The sequence below is a fragment of the Pseudopodoces humilis genome, chromosome 1, assembly GCF_049639895.1.
Source record: "Pseudopodoces humilis isolate 2021_Gansu_Grassland_sample_001 chromosome 1, ASM4963989v1, whole genome shotgun sequence".
Taxonomy (NCBI): domain Eukaryota; kingdom Metazoa; phylum Chordata; class Aves; order Passeriformes; family Paridae; genus Pseudopodoces; species Pseudopodoces humilis.
The window spans coordinates 61,014,855-61,037,389 of record NC_142200.1 but is presented as its reverse complement, the minus strand read 5'-3'; the positions used below and the strand labels follow the sequence as shown (position 1 = coordinate 61,037,389).

The window sequence follows — 22,535 nt, the reverse complement described above, 5'->3', positions numbered from 1 at the left end:
CCCCTTGGTCTGCAGACAGGTTTTGTTGGTTGGTTCCTTCACACCTGAAATTCTACATGTGGCCATACTCTGTGTAAGTGGATGTTCACCACCGTGCTGTATCTCAGGTCTTCCTCTATGTATAACTCTTTAGGCATTTGGTCTAGCACCTTGTTGCAAGAGCAAGTCTGATACATACAAACAGTATAAATTAATCTGAAAGCATAGCAGTGTCAGATGCTTTGGTTAAAAAAGTAGAGGAACTGTAAAAGTAGAGGAACTGTTCTTGGTTCAGCCACTCCAGCTGGGCTGTGCCTCATCAGCCTGCCTTTTGTACTGTGCTGCCTTTTTCTTTCTCCTTGTAGCCCAGCATAGCCAAGATGGTTTCTGTTAGGACCAACAGCAGTTTCTGTCGCTGGGACTGCAGGTGTGATGGTGGTTCAGCATCTCAACATCTACAGTTCCCTGTGTCCTCAACAATTAGTGTATAATACAACTGGGGGTTCCTACAGCTGATCTATCCAGCTGTCCCAGTCCAAAAATGCTGGAGTAAACTCTCCACAGATTTTTCCTGAATCTAGGAAGCTGGTTTTCTGTACTGGAGAAACTCTGGTGTGTGACTTCCTAGCATAACTCATCCTGCTCTGGGAGTCCAAAGCCGAAGGAGGGTGTGACTCCAGACACACCTCTCTCATTAGTTTTTTCTTGGAGTAGTGTTTGTGGCTCACTGCTCAGCGTGCTGCTGTTTTGAATCTCATTCAGAAGAGCACTGTGGAGAGTGCAGGCAGCTGACATGACATGGTGGATTGCACTTCAGAAGAAGATGCCAACCACTTCAAAGCCAGACACCACAATGCCAGGTCCCACACTGTGTCTGCATCCTTTTGCACAACACACCGTTACAATTTTAATTTTGATCTTTTAATCTGCCACAGACAGAAAGCACTTAAAGCATCTCTTTCATCTATTGTGCACGGCAGAAATGCACTTTCATGCTAAATGATTTCACTCAGTCCATTTCTGCACGTAGTCTGTCCAGCCCTTGGCTCAGTAATCAGGCAGGCTGGCAAAAGGTAGGGCAGGTCTGGGCTGCCTTTGGATGAGCAACTTGGGCAAGCCAATGGGCTCCAGGATGTTGAATTCCCTGACTGCAATGCTATTTTCTTGTTGAGCCATGGTGTACTTGTTAATTGTCACTTCCCACCTCTGCTCCCTCACTGTGCTGAGTCTTTCCTTTGTGTGCTGGTCCTTGGAAATGTCAAAGATGGCAGTGGTAACCCCACACAGTGACAAATATCCTCCCAGATCACTCCACAGCTGGAGACATGTAATTTTTCATAAAATGTCTCCTTTCAGCAATCTGCATCTTCCCTTGTTTTAGTTTACTTTTAAACAGCTTTTGGACATACTATAAACATAAATATAGTAATATATCTAAAATCTAAAATCTAAAATATATTGAAATATAAAATATATTAAAATATAATGGGTAGATTAAAAAAAAACCACTTTCTTGAAGTTTATTCCTTTTGAATTCTTGCAGGAAGGTATCCAGGAAACACGTCATACAACTGTGCTAATTATGTTTATTTCTAGATTCATTACTACAGTCCTGTCCATCTTAGGATCCCTCCTCTTGTTATACTGCACTTTCTATTTCATCTACTGTTCTGGTTGGAGAACCATATGCAGAAGATCCCATTGTGATTCTCCTAGAAAAGTCTTTTGTCCCCATTAAACCAAGCAGAGGGATGAAGATTTTGTTAATATTTCATTAAAAACCTTTATCCACTCAGTTCATTCTCTTCAGAGTTCTCCTGTTTACATTATGAATTTCTGACCTGCAGAATATTTATGGGCATTGGTATTATGGGTATCCTGAGGACAGGTTTCCTTTTTATCCCCCTGTATTTCATGTCCCTAATCATCCTCTGCAAGTGCCTTGAGTCTGCTTTCCTATTGTGGGTAAACATTTCACAATCTCATATCACCTCAAAATTTGGTACAAATTTTTTTAATAATAAGATGGTTTTAAAGAAAACACAGGATGGTGTGAAATTTTCACACACACACACACACACACACACACTCACACACACACACACACACACACACACACACACACTCTCTCACACAAACACACACACACACACACACTCACACATATCAAGCTGTTGTGGACCCATAATGAAAATTTATTTCTTTCCTACAGCAATCTGTGGCTGGCTTAGGCTGCAGTGTCCTGTCACTGGTCCTGTGTCCATTCCTGCTGAACTTGCAGAAAGGTCACCTGAAAGTGTTTAGCTCCCTTGCCTTGCTGAAGACCAGTGATGGCTGTGTTCTTCTTCCTTTGAACTCCCAGGATTTTGTCATCTCAGTAACCTCTTTTAGTAGATTTTAGTAGATTTTTCTTCTTCCACACCCCACCAACCCACAACACCTATTTGTGAAATTGCACAATTTTCTGCAGAGATTTTAATGTCATTTTGACAGTGTAATTTCTGGGTTCTGAATGAAGATACAAATATTTTCTGAGAAATTAACTTTATTTCTCTACACTCTGCATGGAACCATACTTGACCACACAGTAACAAAGGTTAAAGGGTAGCTCTGAACCATTTCACTGAACCATTTCAGCCATCTTTCACCACAGGGAAAAAAAAATTAAAAAAAATAAAAGGAGGATGAGTACCAAAATCTTCCTTTTTTCCTAGGAGTTAAAAAGCCACAAAGATTCATAGTTCCTGGTCAAAGGGAGTACTGACTGAAGAAAAGGATTAAACACGAAATAGACTTTTGCTAATAGTGTCTAAGGGACCATTATTTTCCTCTGCAAATCAAAGACTGCCTGTGCTAATAATAGCAAATTTACTCTTTCAAATTCAGCAATTAAATTTTTTAATGGAATGGTGAGTATGCATTTTGCTAAAAAAACCCATCAGGTTTAACATAACCTTGTGGTATTTGAATATTGACTGCCATAAAAATAAAATGCAGGGGGTTTGGTTATTGTTTTAGCTCAAATGATATTGTTTATCAAAGACTAACAATTTTATTTTTAATTTTCAAGAGCAAAAGATTCAAAATTCTCCTCTAAGCAGTGGAAAAAATGGGAGACAATTACAGATTTTAAAATCTTGATATTATTTATAAAAATTCACTACATATGGGAAGTATGCTTCACATCTGTGAATGTATTTGTTTATTTTAGTATTCTAAAAAAATATAAAAAATTGTTGCAATTATTATTCTGGATATTTTAAGGCAAAAAATGTATTTCCAATACTGATTTACATTTCTTAAAAAAACTAAATTACAAATAGCATGAAACAGTAGACAGAGAGCCAGCCACAGCCTTTTAAATGCATGTGTTAGGAAAATGTTATTTGATTTAACAGCTAAAGATGTTTCCTTACCAGAGACAGATTTAATAAGACCTTAAAGGAATTGAGCCTAAATTCAGATAATGCTTATGTACTGAGGGTAAGATGTCTTTGTGAGCCACAGTCTCTGGCAATAACACCAATTTCTTTGGATGGAAAAGGGAAGATGGAGGTCACCTCATGGCGCAGGGAAGGGAGGGTGTTCTAGTGCCTGGTGCTTCACTCTGAGCTGCTGAGCTCGCCTCTTACAACCCTGCTGATCTGCTGCCTTCTGATCATATCCCTCCTCATCAACCAGAAACACTGCAGGTGTAGATGGGCTTAGGCAGGGGTGGGTTAGTCCTCACATGACTGTAACCAACCCCACTGAGCTGAAATTCCTTAGTAAGACAGAAGAGCAGAAAATGAGACCAATATGCATTTAATTGGATCCTTTCAATAGCAAGCCCAGCTTTCTTTGGTTTCATGTAGATAATGGTAGAGATGGCTCAATATATTTTCTAGCAGTTTAAGAAAACTTCAAAACTAGAAAACCTTATACATTTGCTGCTCATTACGTAGGTTAGTGGCCTCCACCATGGCAATACGTCACTAGCAACCTAACCTACATGTTTTATAGTTTTTTCACCAACTGAAACCTATTGTTTCAGTAATTGTTTTCTTGAATAACAAAAGGCTGCTTAACACCCAGTGTTCTTCACAGAAGCTTTTTGCCAATGTTATTGAATGAGTTCTGACAAAACCAATAAAAGAAAGCAGTTTATTATTTCCAGAAGGGTGAATTTATGGGCTGAGAATTTTAGTGATTCTTCTCAGACCTTAAAGAATTGGCTACAAGACCCAAGTTACATAATATAGGATGGGTTCTTTTGGTTCAGAATCCAGATGCCTATTAGTTACACACAACACCTTTCACTGTTGTTGTGCCCAAGTTGTTCTTGGGATCCTGTCTGTTGCCTGCCTAAAAATGTCCCTAACTGGCTAAGGAGGGTATGACTTTAGTGTTTACCTGATATACTGTCTACCCAGAATTGTACAGATACAGCACTTTTGCCCTGGGTTATCAACCTCTGAAAATGAAGATCTAAAATAAAACTGATGATGTAGCCTTAGCTGCAGGAGAACTCAAAGTCATTTCTCTTTCAGCACAAAGTGGGGACATTTTCTTTTCTTCTGCAGCATTGTGGCATGCTCGGACTGAGTCATTTCTTTGATGTGTGAATGCACCTTAAGAAGGACATTAAATATTTCAGGTAATTGGTATGAACATGAAATCTCTCATTAGTGTCTGCTAGACAGCTGCAAAGTGCAGATAAGAAACTGCATGTGCTAGTACAAGAAAATACTCTGAAATTCTTGAGGGAAGCTTCCTGTCTAGAAATGCCCTGTTTCTTTTTGCTCTTCCAGACTATGTCTATGCAATCTGTGTCTACTGTAAAAACTCTGGTTATGTGAAAAAGTAAAGCACTCTGTCTGTTAATCTCCTTGCCACAAAGGCTTTTGCTTACAGTGACATGACATCCAGGATCTAGGCTGCAGACCAAAAATATTTTCCCACTTACTTGCAGAATTGAATTTGAATGATGCTTATTTAAAACACTTTAATTTGTCACATGTTTGATTTTGAAATGTGTTTCCAATAACATCCAGTGAAGTCCATTTTAAAACTGATCTGACTGTCTAAAATGAAATGACAACAGTAATTAACATTCTACTTCATGGTTAATTAAAATAGATTATATACTAAGAAAACACAAACTTCATATCACAAAACTAGTTAATTAGTCTTCTCAAAGCTGCTTTTATGAGGTCTGTTGTTTTTACAAGCTCTAAATCTGTCTGTTAGTGCAATATGGCTGTAAAGAAATCCTCTGGACTGTTTCTGTGTAAAGAGGAAGTTTACTTCCCCACATGTACTTCTAGCAGTTTCTGATAAAGTCTGGATATACAAATTCATCCTTCCCAAGACTGAGCAAGATGTCAGTGGGAATTAAGAACCATGGAAGTGAAAGGAATTTCATAACAGGCTGATTTTCAGTATTCATTGTGGTTCTTGACTGCACTGAGGAGAGAAGGGCAGTCATGTGTGTACTGCAAGTATACCCATGTAGAATAATCTATTTTACAGGGGAGACCAGAGACGAAGGCTGGAAGCACAACTTGAGTCCTTCAGAGAGCTGGATGTTTTCCAGATACATGGCAGGGTAGAGTTGCTGTAGTGAAAATCTGTTTTTAGTGCTGCTCTGAAAGCAGGGTGGGACGATGTCCTTGCTTGTGCAGAATCCCAAGGTACTGAGAGCAGCTGTCCTTGTTATATAATATTGTGACCTGCACTGTGCATTAACCATTAATTATTTTACAGATTTTTGATTTTTCAAATGTACAGATTTCTCTTAAGATTACCTTCATTCCTATAAATTTAGAATTATAAAAGAATACCAGTTGGTAGTTCTGAGGAATAAAACTTTATGTCTACAGATTTGGATTAAGGCAATCTTTCCTCTGACAGTGCTTTGCAAACAAACTAAAACCAGAATGGATAAGGAACTTCTTTTGGAGGTAACAGACCTTTCAACCACAATAGTTTGTGTAGCTCTGACTTTCCAGTGAACATGCAGACCATGCTGGTGGACAGGAACGCTGAATCCAACAGCCAACATCACCTTGTGAGTCTTTCAAGCAAGAACAGCTCCAGAATCCAAATGAACAGGGCTGCAGTGCAGTATATATTATACAGAGAAAGTGTTCTGCTGCCAGCGAGGCCAAAGGAGAAATGCTAGTTTAGTTTTAAACTAAAGTGAACTTTAGAAGACCACAATAGATATCATCAGGTAATCAAATTCTAGAGCAATGCTTGGGCTATGCTTGAGCTACTTCTTGGTCTATCTTCTAGCATTTATGTGTCTTATATCCTGGAACAGAAATAATTTTTCCACTTTTGGATCTCTCTGATATTCAGAACAAATGTTTTCCTCTAGTGCTGTAAGAAGAACCATAGCACAGCACCTCATAGGGAGTGCAATCATAAATGATGCTGTGATAGTACACTGAATATTTGGTGCTTTGCCTTCCACCATCCAGGAAAAAGTAAGCAATAAAAGCACTTGGTTTAGCCATAAGTGCTAACTATCCATTTGTCTCAGGTTGTCTTAAACACATATCAAAATTAAGTTTAATTCAGAACATTTTTTTTTATGCATCAGGTTTTTTTATGCATCAGCTCATAAAAAAAATTATTTTATTCTTCCAGTCAATCTAACTAATCACCTGCTCCTAAACCCCCTGCATTTCTATGTCACTAAAATACTGAAACTGGAACAACACTAATATTGCATATCTTTTAGGAATATTGTTCTGTGGCACAGCAAGGGGAAATATTTGTAGCTGTCTCATTAAAAAGCTGTGTTTCATGCTCAGCTCTGCCTAAAATATCCTTATGTAACCTCATGAGTGAAATGCATGATACGTACTTACTCCTGAACAATAGCACTGAGAGGCCTTGACTGATGCTAAGGGGTTTGAATGTTCAGAAATATTACCATATGTAAGTGGGAGAGCTGGGACTGCACAGCTCAGTGACTATTCCTCCAAGCTATACATAGCTTTTGGAAAAGGTATCAAATGCAATTTAAAAACGCCCAAGTGCCCACAACTCATAGCCCTGTTATCTTGCGTTACTGAGTAGTTTTGGTCTCTTTGTAGAGTCTGATCTAATTTTTGTGCCAGATACTACAATCAGGGTTGTTTATTTTCCGATACAATATTAAGGCAAATTCAGTAATACCTATGCAGAGAGAAAAGAGACAAGTTACCTAACCTTTTGATCTGGCAAACAAAAAGCATGATTTATTGAATGTCAATCAAAATTATCATTGCCCACACAAAGAAGCAAGATGAAACATTTTAAATACATTAAATACAAAGTAATGAGCCACAAGGCCATCCTAATTGTGTAGTAAATTCCTCTTTCTTTGCAACCCTCAATTCAGCAGTGGTCTGTAGCATTCAAACTGAAAAAGGCATAGTTAATTAATTACTGTGAATTAATCTCCTTCCAGAATATAAAAGTTGTCTTACCATTTTTGTGATCCCTTTCCCTTTTGTCTTCCCAATTACATTAATAGTTATGTTCTGTTGTTTTTATCCTGACACAATTGTAAATCTTTCACATCTGAACTCCACACCGTTTCAGGTCTCTAGAAGAAGGATCTATCTTGTTTCTAGTTTTGGTTTCAAACCAAGATACTCTTTCAATATGTTGTACACCTTCAGCATATGAGTACTCATACTGAAATCAACAGGTGACTCATACTTAGAGAGAAGCATATGGTTAAGTAGTGGGGTTTTTTTAAGTGTTTTTTCAGATTTGGATCTAAAATCATGCTGTAAAAGTTTTTGCATAACAAAGCTGCTCTTCTTCCACAGTGTGGAAGAGAAGGACACCTGAAATATTTCCACATCTCCTGTCTGTGTGCCATGAAGCTATATTTTGTGGGATTTCTTTCTATAGAAGTGTGTGAGGTTAAAGGAATAGCTGGTGTAGCATCATCCTGTGCAACCACAAGCAAATTACGTAGACGTCATTATGTAACTGGAAGACTGCAGGAGCAGCTCTGCTAATGCTTTGCAGAGATAATTTGTTTGAGTTCCATGAAGACTGACAGTGTAATATCAGGTTTTGGTGTCGTAACCAAGGTTTTGTTGCATAGATACTAAGCAAGATTGTGTCCTAGCCAGTATTCCAGGTTTATTTCTTTGTACAGCTCTCCACAGAGTTTCTCTTCAGGTCATGGCTTAGTGCTAGGTTTTCACTGTTCATTCTATTCATTAGCTTTGAAGGGGTTGGATTCAAATGCATCAGTTTGCTGCTTCTCTTTCATATGCATTCCTTATCTGTATTTGCAATAGATTGTGTTAGAGTAATCTATGTAGTATAATCCATTCATGATTTTTTTTTTTTATTACCCATTTGTGTGATGGAAAGCAGAGAGACTTTGGGGAACAGGGTCAAAACCCAGCTTTCTCTCTCCATACTGGATCTTAGCTAAGTATTAAGGCATTTACTCTCTTTAGCATTTGTGTGGAGACAGATCCATGTTGACACGAATCCTAGGGATTCCTCTTTTTTGGTGAGTTTGCTGTTACTCACATTGCTTACCACATATGCAGTCTTTCTCCTCTTTGAAAAGAGAGGAGGCAGTTGAAGAGGAGGATTCTCAGTTCTGGATCTGAGCAGACTGAAGTGCCTGCCATGGAACCTTCATTCACAGGCTAAGGCATCTGGGAGAGGTCAGTGGTCAGGCACAGCTTAGCACTCCTTCCAGGATAACTTCTACTGTGCAAGAACATTCAAGTGCCTTTTAAAAGCACTTCAGTTGTCGTCAGCTGTGCTCTAGCAGACAGACTCTGGGCAATTTACTACCACCAAACATCCAAGCCTGATATCTATTGGGGCTCTCCAGATTGCTACCAGAAGTGGCAGCATGACATTTTGGCTGCCATAGAGTGCCACCTAAGTCATTAACCTAAAAGAAAGTCAGCAGTGATTCTAAGTTAATGTGTGAGCACTGAATAGCAGCAAGTATATCATCCATTATGCCACGTTGGCTACAGTGGCAGTAGCCTGTGCCAGAAGTAAACAGCTCAGATTGGTGACCTCTTGAATCTTCATTTGTTCCCAGAGACTGCAAAGAGACTATAAATCTGTCATTGGCTGCACTGGGAGTTTGAATGTCTAACTTGGATAGTTTAATACTTAGGTACTTTGAATCAATCTGTCTTTGAAATAGTGGAAAAAAAAACACCCTAAAAAATCAAACACCCTCTCCACTCCTCCCCACCCTTTCCACCTCCAACCCCTTTTTTTTTTTCCAAGTTTAGATGTATGGTTTAATGCCAAGATCAAGCTCTGGAATTTTTTTAATTTTTTTAAAATCCAGACATAACCATGGTTGTGCTTAAACAGGTTTCATTTTTGTAACTATTTTTAAAGTATGTCTGTTTCCAAAACAGACTCTTTTCTTCCTAAACTACAATTTTTGTGGAATGTGGAGAAAATGTTCTCTGAAATCCCAGTTGGCAGCTAAGGGGACCAGGCACTGGAATTTCTCAGATTCTTCTGCAGTCTTAACCTATACAGTGAAATTCCAGTAGGACAAAGGCTTCATTATTAAGGTACAAATTATTTTACTGAGGGTGACCATTACATAAATGAAAACTGTGATCTGCCCTTCTACAAGGTGTTTGCTGAAGATCAACTGATTGTAGAGGATGAATCCTGAGCTGAACACACCAGTCCCTGCAGGAGTATGCTGGTTTCATCTCCATGCTCTTCAACCTGGCATATCCTACCTTTAGGTCTTCAAGGGTGCCAAAAGAGCTGCCGTACCTGAGAGTTCAGTTCTAAACAGGCACGTGTCAGCATTGCTGACTTGGGTGCAGATCTTGGCTATTGCAGTGAGAGTCTGCTTCATTCTGGTGTTCTGCTGAACACAACAGAACCCCTGAATGCACTTCCAAGTCCAACAGATGTTTTAACACATGTGAAAAATGTATTATCAAAAATGAATATAAATCACATCATCTCAGGTGACAAAGTATCACATCACAATAGAAGTCCTCCACAGTGGATTTTACTGTTCCTACTGTATGGTATACATACATACATATATATATATATAGTATAGTAGCTCCAGATCTGGCCATTTAAATGCTGTCACTGTTGTAAAGAGATATGTGGAAAATATTTGATGTACTATTTGATGTACATTGACAAAATCTGATCACAGAACTTTTCCTGCAAGGCTTCACCTGCCCAAGTTCATACAATACCAGATGCGGGCTGAGGCTCCTTGCTGCTCATAGTTAAAGAACTCTTACCACACTAATGAACAAATTGAAAACAAATTAATGATAAAACGTTGCAATTTGGAGAGCAGGTGTTCTTTCTTTCATGTTTACATCATCTGGCTATTCAAATGCAGCTGATTTTTAAAAATCCCTCTCCCTAATTTCAGATGATGGATCCATGGGAAGGTTCCAGTGGCCATAACATAAACACATACAATATAATATTTGAAACAATTAAATTTATCAGATGAAGATTAGGACTAAGAATAAAACAGCACTCACTTGCATCTGTTGTTTATGGTGTAGACCTCTCTGATGAATTTAGCCAGAACTGACACACTATTTTTGTGGCTTTTGAGCTTTGTCACTAGTGTTGGCTCTCTAATATTCTAGCTCAGCCTGTCTTGGGATGCCTGTAGCCACTCTCATTATTTTTTTAGTTTCCCAATATGTGTCAGTGTTAAATCAGTGAGGTAGATGAACAGCTGTGGCACAAAAGAATAAAAGGAAATCTTTTTCTATGGTGCTAAATGTTTCATATGTGCAGACCATGAATCCTGAAAACTACTGCCTACAATGTTCCTACATATAATACACTTAAAAAGCATAAAATATTTCTTTTATTTCTTTTATATCCCTTAAATGTGTAATAAAAACTTGATCTTTGTCACTGTTAGCCATGTGGCAGAATAGCAGCAAACTTAGGACTATTTATCTAAATTTATTATGATTAAAAATATAAAAGAAATATATTGTTATGAAGGAATGTCTTTTACTAGCCAGTTTACTGCTCATCCCTCTGTCTGAGATTGCTTGTGGACCAATATACCTAGATTTATTGCTATTTATTTGGACAAATGTCAGTCATATATTTCTCTTGACCTTCCAGTCTATTTAAAGCAAAAAGGAAATAGATATTTATTGTTTGCCAGCCCTTTTTTCTGTCTCATTTCACTGCATATGTTCTGCAATCCAGTTTCTAGGCAAGCTGACTGCATTCATTTCATTCACCATTCTGCCATCTGTGAAGTAATTAACTTTTGACTTATGGAAAAAAAAATCATGAAGAATGACAATCATTTTATTTGTTTTCCAGTACCCCTGGAAGATCAGCAGTAATATTGTTTCTATTTAAGCCAGGGGTATGCATGAACATCCAAAATCTGAAAATTGCTCGGAGTATTTTTTACAGTAGCCACTGTAATTTTACTACAGCTAAAATTTTACTGTCACAACTATGAAGGGTGCTACTGTGAGCTGTATTTCTGCATCTGGGTTGGCTGTGGCCCTGAAACTTAATATGAGGACGGGACTAAACAGTTTTATTCAGATTGACATCCTCTCTATAAACCACAGCACCCCTAGAACCAAGATTTGCAAAAGCATTTAGAGATTTATAACGTTTTATGTGATTTGACATAGGAAAGATATGATGATTTTTTTTCTAATTTACAATGAGATTTATATTACTATAGATGTTGAAGGAAAATTCTGCTGACCATCCTTACTTTATATTAGTTTTCATCTTAAAAGGAAGAGACTTTACAGGACTGTTACAGTCCTGATCACAGTAGAATATCACAAGTTGTGCTCTGTTGTGTGAAAGAGCAGAGAACTGGCAAAAATTCTGTTTACCTGCTTTGATTATAGCAATTCACAGTCTGATGAGCTAGCCTAAAGCATTCACATTCACGCTACAGAGCAACCATGTGTAGTTGTTCACCCAGGTTGGTGCAATGACTACCTTTCTTCCCTTCTGTTTTAATCCAGTTGAGTTGACAGAGGGTGAATTAACAGACATGGCAGGAATGTATGTTACCTTTACCACTTTTTCCACTTCTTGCCCCAGGTGCTGCCCCTTCCAAAGCAGGGCTGGCTGCACCACATATGAGGTTTACAACCCAGAAGATGAAAAGGATTGTAGTGTCTGTGGGAGAGTTTTCTGCAGTTGTCTGGGAACTGCTTCAGGTGTGGTTTAACCATCCCTTGGCATGGTTAATAATAGCTTCAGGCACCTTCTTGCAGTCCTCAGTGTGAGTCGACAATATCAGATTTACAGTCTCTCCTTTAGACCTAAAAACATTTCCTGGGATGGCAATTTCAAGACCTTTTCTCAGCAGTACTTTCTGTTTCAAGCCCATCAAATATCTCTTTCTCGTATGACTGCCAGGGATACTTCACCTATCCAGTGGGTGAGCTGAACAGGCTGTATGGAGAATGACTGACAAAACACAGTTACAGGCCAGGGGTGAGAGCAATTTTAGGTGAATTAGGGTTACAGCATAACAGACTATCCATAAACCAGCTCTCCTGGTGAACCAAAGGCCATCCTACCAGCTAAAAGCATTGAAAGAGATGAACAAAGAGTGGGAAGGAAGGTCAGAGAACAGATGTACTAATCCACAGTCAGGCTCCATCAGGTGGGATTTGAGACTGCTGTGTCTGTAACATGGCTGGGAGCAGTGGCAGAGCCGCTGCCACCTTCCACTCTGCATACTGTAGAATGGAAAAGGTTCACCACAAGTAACCATCAAAGCACAGAAGTATGCCAGTGGCTCATCTCTCCAGCCTTTGAAAATCATGTAGGGAAACACTGCTAAATTGTTAAATGAAATAGGTTGCATATTCTTATATTCTAACAGGTTCTCCACTCCAGATGCTCTGACAGTTGTCCAGCTATATTAATCATTTTATTCTGAGAGGATGGGAGGAATAGAATATAATTAATAGAATACATGCAGTATAATTTTTTTAGTTCAAATGCATATTTTAAATGGCTGGTAAACTTTGTCTTTCCCAAAGTTATTTCCTTTCCAGAGTGCTACAGATTTAGGTCTTGTTAATAAAATTTAGAAATTCAGGTTTGCTTATGTTCATTGTCTCACAGCTAGATCTTGTAGTTTCAACTATTAATTCAAAATTATAAAAATATGGATAATATTCTTGAAAAAAATGGATGGGTGCTGTGGTACTGCTGGAATCCAAAATCTGGCACAGTATAAGATGATATAATCTTTTGTCTCAGTTTTCCTGTCTAGGTCATGAAATTTATTTATCCACAGTCCTGCACAACCCAAACCTAAGTAAGTTTTGTAGGATTTAGCTAATGTTGTCATTATGCTTTCAGAAGGCAAAGAGCTGATTTCTGTAACATCTGGTGCAAGACAGTCCAATCCCCCCAATTTGTACAAATCCTGCTGTAGTTTAAGTCTCTTGTAGTGTTTTAACGTCTGGAACCATTTAGTACAATCAGCAAACTTTAGTAATCAGCACAGTCCTGTTCTCTCTTCATATGAGTATGTAAAATAAATATTGCTTATAATAAATCTGTAGCATAGAACCTTTTAACATTTAACCCTGCTACAGAGTGTGAAAATGGCATCTTTCTGCCATTGTGTGCTCTAACCCAGTGTAAAGCTAGTTATGTTTTTACTTGATTACTTGATCTGCTCTGCCTTGGACACCCAGGAATGGGATTGGCTTTTTGGGTTGCAAATACTGGGGGTTGCTGCAGAGAAAGGTATCATAGGCAAACTTGATGAAGGATAAAATGTGCTGAAGTGCTGAAGTTTGTGCTTCTTTTTTTTTTTTTGTATATCTGATAAATAAGATATTAAATTTAATCGTCTCAAATTGTATCAGTGTTTTACCAGCTTCTGAACTACATTCTCAGCTTCCCTGGCTCTTATTTAAGTTTCTTCTGTCTGCAGATTACATGACTGCCTTTTTAGGAGCAGCATTGCTATCTTTAGAAACAGTTGCTATTTAAAAAATAATTTGCATAAACAGAAGATTTAATTGGACTGGATTATGCAAAGTATTTTCTGGATATATGGTAGAGCTAGCTCAGTTTGCAAAAGTGCCCAGAAAAGGAAAGGAAATATATTTCCTAGCTGTTAAATGTCAGGGATTGATTTATTCTTCCATATTTAATCAGTTATTCCATATTTTATCAGTTTTATGCTATTGGCCAGCATAGCATGGTTGAAATATGTGCCCATTCGGTGTAAAATCCTATGTATTCTGCTTGTTGAAGTAGTTGTTACCAGTCTTAAAGACCTGAATTAATATTCAGATATTAATTATCAGTTTCAGACATTCTATCTGTTACTCAATAAGCATTTTTGAGTCTTAATTATTGCATACTAGAATATTGTGCCATACTTTCTGTATAGACTCAGTTCCACTTGTTATTGCCATCAAAAACACAAGGCTGCCTTGTCCTTAACCATTGGTAGAATGGCAATAAAAATATCATCCTAAAGGTCCTTCTCAGGTTATTGTGATAGATAAGGTATGAAATTAAACACTCTGATGATCCCATAAATTAAAACATGTATTAATTAAAACATGACTTCATTTATATGTTCATTTTTCTTTTCCAAGTGTTCACCTAATGTTTTGTTCCTTGCCATTGCCAACAAGAACCTTTTGCAAGAAAAAAAAAGCAAATGCACAAAACTTAGTACAAATTTACAGACCATATGAGAGTGTATGGTCAACAATAGAGCATTAATAAAGCATTTATCACTTACCAGAATTGAGAAGAGTTTAGGGGACAATTCACAGGAAAAAAGTGGATTTAGCTCAGAAGAATCATACAGTTACTCTGGGATGGGGCAATATTCCCTTGGTTAGCCCTGTAATCCTGTGGCGTACCCTTGCTGTGAGAGTTGTGCAGATTACACATTAGTCAGTTTCATCCTTTTCACTGGCACACCCCTTACTAGCCAGAGTTTTGTATTTGTTTAATAGATTCAACCAATCCAGCTTGAACTATATGGATTACTTATTTCAAGAAGGAACAAACACAATAGTGTCTGCATTTCTACTAGTTTTGCTATTTGAGATTGTGGTAGACTTTGAGAGTTTCATCATGACCCCTGGAAACCGTTTTCTCAATAGAAACCATTCAATATGAAAGTCAAATTTTCTGCAGAGTCCAAATGTGTTGAATTTCAGAGTTAGAGATGAGTAAGACTCATTCTTTTGTTCAGGGAGCAACAAGGACCCAGAGACCAGAGCTTGCCCTTGGGTCACCAGGGACTAAATGGACAACTGTCCAGGGCTCTTGAGTATGCTGTTCATTCTGTTGAGAGAGTGAAACCTGCCTCTTTGGAAGCTGCAGAATAAATATCCTCTTCGGTACACTCTTTCACATTATTCCTTTCAATCCTTGAATGAAATACCATCTGGTCCTGATGACTTACTGTAAATGCATCTCTAATTGCTCTGTAACTTCCTCAGAGAGTTCAATCTCAGGGAAAGACCTATTCAGATTTACCATTAAAATTGCCTTCAGCATAGCAATTTAGTTACCAGGTCTCCTCTTTCTACATCTCACTGTATCCAAATTGTGTAGAACAATAAAGGCTACCATAAGGATTTCTTTGGCCTACAGGAATCCTGCTTTGGTTAAATAGAGATGTTTGTCTTGGAAAATGTGTTACAAATCTGACAAGCAGAGAAGTTAGACAAATTGGGAACCCCTTAGCACTGAAAAATCTGATATTTATCATCACTTCTGTTGATTACGTCTCTCTAGTCTCAGGATTTGCATTATCATTGTCAATCACAATTATATTACACCTTTACTTGAATGTTTTCCTGTATTTAAAGTCTCAGTCCTTATGCTGTTCTGATGCTTTGTTCTGATGTTGCTCCAAGTTACACTGACTTCCCTCTATATTTTTAAAAAATCTTTTTGAAGGTCTGAAAATTATCAAAAAATATGTACACACATTTTTTTCAATCATTGTGTGTGCATCTTTCTGGCCCTGTAGTTGTGGTGCAATGCATCGTGGCTCATAGGTACAAGCTGTTGAAGCATCCTGGTTAGTGGCAGCTGTTGCTGAAAGGTTGTCAGTTCTTTGTGAAAGCAAAACATCTATTCGTTTATAAACTTCAAGACTGCACTTCAGTTAAAAGATCAGACAAATGAAACATTTTTTGATCCATGAATCACTTACAGAGATCCTAACACAAGATCATCCTGCAAACAGGGAAGACATGAGACATCTTTTCCTAAAAAGTGACATGTTTAGCTCTTTCTCTTGCTTTCCACATTTTTCTGTTTCCATTTCTCCAACATCTGAAATCACTTACAAACAGGTTTTTTAAACCAGAGTTCCTTATAGAAATTACTGAGAAATACAGAAGAACTTTCTGTTGTTATCTGTATCACTTCCCTCTGTGTATCCAAGAGAAAGTGGGAGGATATAACTAATATGGCTCAGTGACTTTTCCCATATGCATCTTCAGCTCAAGACCATGGCATCAGCCTTGTGCTCGTTACGATCTCAGGAGCTCAGAAAAAAAGTCTCAGGACTTTTTTCCAGATATTAAATTCAGTTCTGTTCTCTCCTGGGACTGTCCTGGGAGCAATTTCAGCAATATTTCTGGTCAGTATCACCAGTATGATCAGCTGAAATCCTCACATCACAATGTTATTATGATTATCATCCTGTATGGTTTCACATGCAAGATTTCACCTGAGGCTACTTCAGAGCTGGCTGCCAGTCTGAAGCAGCGTGTGGGCACTTATAGTATCACTTATCCACACAGGAGTGGTAAAAGGATAAGGTCCCAGTGTCAATATTTCCCTCCCTTCAAGCGTATGGTCCTAACACATGTCTCAACACAAGCAAGCAGGAGGCATATGGACCCTCAGTCATCCACTCTTCCTGAAAATGTATGGAAAATCAGACAGTCCACTTTGCCTGCAATGATTTCATCCTCCTAAAAGAGAAGTGACACTTTGCATCCTGACAAGATGTTACATTGGTCGTATCCACTGTGTAAGGGAGCACTTTTCACCCTGATAGGTTCAGCATGAAATAACTTGCCGAGCACTGCAGTTACCAGGTAAACAACCACCCACCAGACTGTTTTAAACAGTCAGTAATCCCCAGGCTGCCAGGTAAGGTGAAAGACCAATCCTCTCAGTACAAGAAGGAAAATGAGTAATGAGTTGAAAACATACCATTTTGTGCTGTGAGGGGCCACGTTCCTGGCTCTCTCTGAGATGCCCTTTGGCATTCTTATAAAAAAAAACAACCCTACTACTAGATTCTAAACCTATTTGCTGTTAAAAATGACAGTAATTCAAAATGGTTTGTCTCTGTGGATCCTATTATCTACTTTTCTTTCTCTCTTTTCCATCGCCTCACCATGCTTCTGGGGTGACCCAGAGTGGTAGATGGAATACAAGTTTCAAATGACTCGGAGATGACACTCTTGAAGTCCTTGAATTATAGTGTCAGTCAAAGAATATGAGAGATATGGGAGTGTCCCTATGGATCAGGGGCGCATAAAGACTTATTATTCAGAAAACTGTGGTTATAGTAAATTAAGTGACCATGTGAATGTCATCTGCTTTGTTTGGTGGGAGGAGGGGTTATACAGAAATAGCCTGGATTATGTAATTTATTTTTGAAGTTCTCTCCCTCTTCTGGAGTTTGTGTGTGTGTGCAAACCTGAATGTTACCATGTCTCCCCTTTGAGCTCTACCACTACTACAAAGACATTTATATTGTTGACATTACTATTAGTATAAGACGTTAGGCATTGTATCCGCTAGAAAACCCTTCCCAAACTAGATTAATATATTCCTGTGATTTGTGAGGAACTTATTCTGTGTTTAGTTTAAACTTATTTTAGTGTAGGAGTCTTAACAAATTTTTTCTCAAATCTAAATGCATGTTGAACTTTATGGCAAATTAATACATATTGATAGAGTAAAATTTGTTTTCCATCACAGTGACTGTCCACTATTTGTTTTCCTTCTTTTAAAATATTAATCATCCATGTAGGAAATTCAAACAGTACTCAAGTGATAGACAATACATCAGAAAACACTATTCCTTTGTTGTTTTGATAAGTGGCTTGCTATTTGTTTTCAGGTTATTTTTGGTATGAAGGAAGGTGCTAGTATTTATATGGATTTGTTCAGCAAATGTTGGAATGGAATATTTTACATTAAACTGCTCAATGATATGACAGTTTAAAACCTGTAAAATTTATAAATAATTCATATTTTATAAAGTGAAGGAAAAATGTTGGCAGAAGTGTAAGTTATGGACCCTTTTTTTTTTTAAGATATGGAGACAAAACACATGATTTGTCTTCAGGCAAGAGTAATTGAAATGTCATCCAAGACCCATGCACCTTGACCTTTTTTCACTGAGTAACACACCACTAGCATGACAGGTGCATTTGAAATATTAAATTTTGATGGAACTGGAAAGTACAACTAGAGCTAGATAAGTATGTCATCAGAAATGAAAGACATGGCTAATCTGTTAAACAAAAAATATTCTATCCACTTCAGACATAGCACCTGATCAGACATTGCATCACTGAAATGATCAGAGTTCAAATCAGTTCCTCTTATAGGATGATGAAGTCTGTCAGACTTTTTCAAGCAAACGACATGAACTCACTGGACTGTGATTTGAGGAGAAAAGTGGATTTAATCCAGAAGTAACTGACAGCATGAGAGATGGAAAGGGTCAAAGAGGGGAAAGCAGAAAGTGCTTTCTTGGAAAAGTAATTTTTTTTCAATATAACTAAACCAACATGGATGAGCCTTCCAGAGAGTCAGACTAGATAAAATATTCAGACAAGCTGTTTTAATCTGGTATCTGTCTATTCTGTATAAATCTTGTCCTAATCTGTGCTCCCTTACCCAATATAAATAAAATAAGATTGTAGAGTTGAGATTAAAATACAAGGCCAGTGGTCTCAAATACAGCCTAAATTTATCCATTATGAGGCCACTTTCTAAAACTATTGCAAGTCTGCCATGCTAGCATACCTTCAGTAGGGAAATGGAGGGGTTTGCTCTGTACATTTTTCTGTACATTCTCTGTACATTACTGTGCAGAGAAAAGCCTGACTTTTAAGGCAAAGGACTTTCCCAGAAACCTCTCAGTGATATACTCTGATATTTGTTGCATTGCCAGAGGCATGTCTTTAACCACATAGTTACTAAAAACCAGTTATGGACAGTGATATGCAGTGATTGGCCAGAGCAGCTCTGCAGTCCAGGAATTCTGGACTGAGAAGCATGTTACCAGCTGACATGACGATATTTTGCTGCACACTACCAGTATTTGCCCCTTCTGCATCACCTCAAGTCAGTTATCATAGCAAACCAGAATAAAAAGGAGAGTTTTCTTCTGTGAGATGATTTCCTTAAAAACCAAAAATCACACCACTCATTCAGCTGTACTTATCTGTGGAAGTTTATTGGTGCAGACTTATCAGAGATCCTTTCAGGCATTACTTCATCATATGTGAAGAAAAGTGAGCAGTGGCAATGGCCCCTCCATGCTGTGGAGGAATACAGCAGCAGGAAACAGAAGCTGATTCCATCCCTCCTCACCAACAATCACAGGGGCCAGAAAGATCAGTTTCTCTCTTCTTCTGGTATCTGCATCAGCCAGTGTCAAACTGTTTAGTTTCATGTTTTCTAAGATCAGATATCTTGAATTATTGTGCATAAACATCAGTGCAGATGACTTTGCACACTTAGTTATATTAGGGTTGAGTAAATTTTGGTTAAGGCTCTGTGAAGAGAAGTTTGAGCCTACGGAATAATATTAATGACTGCTGTCTTTTGTTCTTAGTTTTGCAATGCTGAGCAGATATGCAATATGAAGAAAAAAAGATAGGAAGTTAGCAGACAAATTAAAAACTGGAATTAAGAGGAAAAGTTCAAGAGCCTTAACTGGAACTTCAGCAGAATTATGTGATTAAATCCAAAGCTGTGCAGCTCTGACCTAAACCAGTAACACTCCATTTATTGTTTTAAGGTCCTCTAGAATGATAATACACGTGATGAGTTGCCTCAGTCTTGGCAGAATGGATTAAACTCTTACATCGTTTTACACCAGCACTTGGAAGGGAAGCATCACTCCTCTTATTAAGTTTGAGCAGCTTAATCTTTAGATTTAACACACTCTGACACACGTGGACTCCAAAAAAACAGCAAACAAAAAATCTCTATGACAGTTGTCCCCTCCTTGTGAAATATAACCCTTCAGATTGCACAAGATGATGATGAGTTTGTTCACCCAAGAACTGGGACGTGTTTCAATTACCTGCTCAGTGTTTAAGCTCCCAAATCTGGGCATTGACTGGCCCATTTGTCTGTATCCTGGAAAATTGTCACTTTGCATTATCAGATTGGAGACACAAATGCCCTTTGTAGATGATTGATCCCTAGTCTCAAGGTTACTTTTTTTTTTTTAATTTTATTTTATTCAATGAACTGGAAAGCAGTTCTCCTCTTCCTGATCAGTAGTCTAAGATACCAGTTTTTAGGTGAAAATGTAAAACCATGTCTTTTGCTAACTTAGCTTTTAAATAAAATCTCAGAAGTATGGTTGATGGATGGATTTTATTCTAGAGAAAAAAAAAAAAAAAACAATAAAAAAGAGGAATCTGCATTATGTACTTAAGAGGCAAGATTTAATAATCTTGCCATCCTATTGCCTAGCTTTAGGTATCTTCCCACTCAAGATTCTAACTGTGCTGGTTTCCATTTGATGTTTCTCTATCCACATACCTAATCCAGCCACCAAACATGTGAAGGCAGATGGTTGGAAGATATCCATCCCTGCCCTTACTTTCTAGATCATCTTACTGGATCCAGTCTTGAGAGCACGTTGCTGTTGGGCAGCAGCAAATTAACTTTATGAAATGCAGTTTTTTAAATTCCTTCTTATCTATCTAATAAATTGCAACCTTAAAAAAGAAATAATCTGGCCTAGAGACTTAAATTTATCATGGCATTAATCTGACTATCTTTTTTAGTCTGCTTAAAGTTTAATTTGATTCTTTCCCTCCAATAAATCTCATGTTAATTAAGACAGCCCAAAATGAATTATAAGGACTGTTACTGGATGCTCATTGTTGAATATTTCAAAGATAATTGAAGCTGACTCCTGCCTTCAAGTGAAGCAGGAACAGCACGAGGGCATGAACACTGATGGGCATGAGATGGCAAATTGTAACATGAACAAGAGCTGTGAGGCTCCTACCAGCAGATCTTGGCTTGTAGACCTAGCAAAGACAGTGACATATCTGTAATTTCCATAGGGAGCACATAAGGTGCACTATCAGTCCAGTGTAGCTGTTTGGGTTTGGGGTTTTTTTGCATCAACACAAGTACCCCGTGCCAGATGTACAAAGCACAGCTGGAATAGTGTGTACAAACTCATGTACAGAGTCAACAGTATCGCACTGCAGCCGAGACAGCAAATTTCAACATTTATCTGTTACAGCCTGCCGTCCCAGTCAAACACTTTTCCTCTCCTTAGAAGAAGGCCATCAGTGACGCCAAACTCTACAAACAGCACTCAGCTCTTCTTTCTAATTTGCATTGGCTTGAAGTGTAGTTTTTCAGATATACTTGAAGGTAGAATTGAGCCTATAAAGGCCCCATTCCTGCAAAGTGTGATGGGCATGCAAATAACCCATCTTACAAAGGTTCCCATTGACATCATTAACTTTATAGCCAGATGTTTTGTGAAATTAATCAATTTTTTAAATATGAGATGCAGAGCTTTTCACAACCATTAGAAATGAATACTCAGTAAAATTCCCATATTTGCATTTCAGATATTATGAAACATATTATTTCTTCTTCATAGAATATGACTAGTTATATAGTTATCCTGGTTGGCCAGCAGATATTGACAGATGTAAAGCAAGAAACATCTGCGACAGTACATGACTTCATACTCTTAACCATCTTTTTATTTAAAAGTTTGTTGATCATAAGAGGATCATGAGTCCTCAACAAGTTTGTTACACTCTATGAACTGCATAAATGAGATTTCTTTTCCAGTATTGTGCAGCTGCCGCTGTATATTGTAGTACAATTAAAATCAGTTGCTGAAATGGCAATAAGGTCAGTTAGTATCTCTTTAAGATAATAAACTAACTATGTTAACTTTTTTTCCCAAAGGGAGGGACTCACAGGATTGAGGGTTTAAATGAAGAGTGCACAAGAGTGTGTACAAAGCAAACAGTAGAATAATCAGCAGAGCTGTATAAAGACAAAAGCAGCAGCAGCTGGTAATGTTGCAGGTTGATGCCATCCAGTGGTTCACCAGAGCACTCAGGGACAGGTTTTGAGTGGTATATGGCACCATTTATAGCTCAAGCTACAGAATTGCTCCTCTCTGATATTATCATTCAGCAGTATCGTTGAACTTGCTTGTGTTCAATAACTGATAATTTACTTAATTTACTTTTGTTCTAACCTACAATTGAATTGAAATACTCTTCACATATGCTGTGACCTAATTTCATATA

General features: G+C 37.9%; 1 protein-coding gene across 1 annotated transcript in view; it reads left to right on the top strand.

Annotated features, from left to right (window-relative positions):
- GABBR2 (gamma-aminobutyric acid type B receptor subunit 2) overlaps window positions 1-22,535 on the top strand; it is a 458,385-nt gene that overhangs the window by 357,507 nt on the left and 78,343 nt on the right. The gene's annotated exons all lie outside the window — the stretch shown is intronic.